Source organism: Otolemur garnettii, unplaced genomic scaffold (assembly GCF_000181295.1).
Source record: "Otolemur garnettii isolate 467f Iridium unplaced genomic scaffold, OtoGar3 scaffold00106, whole genome shotgun sequence".
Classification (NCBI taxonomy): Eukaryota; Metazoa; Chordata; class Mammalia; order Primates; family Galagidae; genus Otolemur; species Otolemur garnettii.
The window spans coordinates 2,290,486-2,293,126 of record NW_003852501.1 but is presented as its reverse complement, the minus strand read 5'-3'; the positions used below and the strand labels follow the sequence as shown (position 1 = coordinate 2,293,126).

General features: G+C 37.8%; 1 protein-coding gene across 1 annotated transcript in view; it reads left to right on the top strand.

The window, feature by feature from the left end:
- PARP4 (poly(ADP-ribose) polymerase family member 4) overlaps positions 1–2,641 on the top strand; it is a 99,740-nt gene that overhangs the window by 70,678 nt on the left and 26,421 nt on the right. The gene's annotated exons all lie outside the window — the stretch shown is intronic.

The window sequence follows — 2,641 nt, the reverse complement described above, 5'->3', positions numbered from 1 at the left end:
TTTTTTTTTTTGAGACGGAGTCTCACTTGGTCACCCTGAGTAGAGTACCATGGCATCATAGCTTATAGTAACCTCAAACTCTTGTGGTAGGCACCTGTAATCCCAGATACTCAGGAGGCTGAGGCAAGAGAATCACTTAAGCCCAGGAGTTGGAGGTTGCTGTGAGCTGTGATGCCATAGCACTCTACTGAGGACGATAAAGTGATACTCTGTCTCTAAAAAAAAAAAAGATAAAGTAGAAATAACAGCTAATGCCACAGAGATACAAGAGATCATCTCCAAATACTACCAGAAACTTTATGCCCAGAAATTTGACAATGTGAAGGAAATGGATCAATATTTGGAATTATACCCTCTCCCTAGACTTAGCCAGGAAGAAATAGAGCTCCTGAGCAGACCAAGTTCAAGGACTGAGATTAAAGAAACAATAAAAAATCTTCCAACAAAAAAATGCCCTTGTCTGGATGGCTTCACACCAGAATTCTATCAAACCTTCAAGGAAGAGCTTATTCCCATACTGCAGAAATTATTCCAAAAAATTGAGGAGGAAGGAATCTTCCCCAACACGTTCTACAAAGCAAATATCACCCTGATACCAAAACCAGGAAAAGACCCAACTAAAAAGGAGAATTTCGGACCAATTTCATTAATGAATATAGATGCAAAAGTTCTCAAAAAAGTCCTAGCCAATAGATTACAGCTTATCATCAAAAATTCATACATACCAGGGATGCAAGGCTGGTTTAACATACGCAAGTCCATAAATGTTATCCACTGTATTAACAGAAGCAAAACCAAAAACCATATGATCCTTTCAATAGATGCAGAAATAGCGTTCCATAAAATCCAGCTTCTTTTTCTAATTAGCACACTCAAGAGTATAGGCATATATGGCACATTTCTGAAACTGATCAATACTATCTATGACAAACCCACAGCTAATATTTTACTGAATGGAGTAAAACTGAAAGCTTTTCCACTTAGAACTGGAACAAGACAAGGTTGTCCTTTATCACCATTACTATTCAGCATAGTGCTGGAAGTTCTAGCCAATACCATTAGGGAAGACAAGGAAATAAAGGGCATCCAAATGGGAGCAGAGGAGGTCAAACTCTCCCTCTTTGCTGATGATATGATCTTATACTTAGAGAACCCCAAAGACTCAACTACAAGACTCCTGGAAGTCATCAAAGAATACAGTAATGTCTCAGGATATAAAATCAATGTCTACAAGTCAGTAGCCTTCGTATACGGCGATAACAGTCAAGATGAGAGGCTAATTAAGGACACAACTCCCCTTACCATAGCTTCAAAGAAAATGAAATACCTAGGAATATACCTAACAAAAGAGGTGAAGGACCTCCATAAAGAAAATTATGAAACCCTAAGAAAGGAAATAGCAGAGGATATTAACAAATGGAAGAGCATACCATGCTCATGGCTGGGAAGAATCAGCATTGTTAAAATGTCTATATTTCACAAAGCAATCTGCAGATTCAATGCCATCCTATTAAAATACCAACATTGTACTTTCAAGGCTTGGAAAAAATGATTCTGTGTTTTATGTGGACTCAGAAAAAAATCCCATATAGCTAAGGCAGTTCTTAGTAATAAAAACAAAGCCAGGGGCATCAGCATACCAGATTTTAGGCTGTACTGCAAATCCATAGTGGTCCAGACAGCGTGGTACTGGCACAAAAATAGAGACATAGACGTTTGGAATCAAATAGAAAACCAGGAAATGAAACTAACATCTTACAACTCCTAATCTTTGATAAATCAAACAAGAACATACCTTGGGGGAAAGACTCCCTATTCAATAAATGGTGCTGGGAGAACTGGATATCCACGTATAAAAGACTGAAACTGGATCCACACCTTTCTCCACTCACAAAAATTGATCAAGGTGGATAAAGGACTTAAATTTAAGGCATGAAACAATAAACAATAAAAATCTTCAAAGAAAGCATAGGAAAAACACTGGAAGATATCGTCCTGGGGATAGACTTCCTGAAGAAGACTGCCCTGGCAATTGCAATAACAAAAATAAACAAATGGGATTTAATTAAATTGAAAAGCTTTTGTATAGCTAAGGAGACAACAACCAAAGCAAATAGACAACCTACACAATGGGAAAGGATATTTGCATGTTTTGCATCAGACAATAGCTTGACTCAAATTATCTACGAAAAAAGCCAACAATCCCATATATCAATGGGGAAGAGACATGAATAGAACCTTCTCTAAAGAAGACAGATGAATAGATAGCAAACATATGAAAAATGCTCATCATCCCTAATTATTAGAGAAATGCAAATCAAAACCACCTTGAGATACCATCTAACCTCAGCGAGAATGGCCCACATCACAAAATCTCAAAACTGCAGATGCTGGCATGGATATGGAGAAAAGGGAACACTTTTACACTGCTGGTGGGACTGCAAACTAATACAACCTTTTTGGAAGGCAAGACCTCCCATTTGATCCTGCAATCCCATTACTGGGCATGTACTCAGAAGGAAAAAAAATCTTTTTACCATAAGGACACTTACACTAGACTGTTTATTGCAACTCAATTTACAATCCACAAAATGTGCAAACAGCCTAAATGCCCACCAACCCAGGAATGGATTAACAAGCT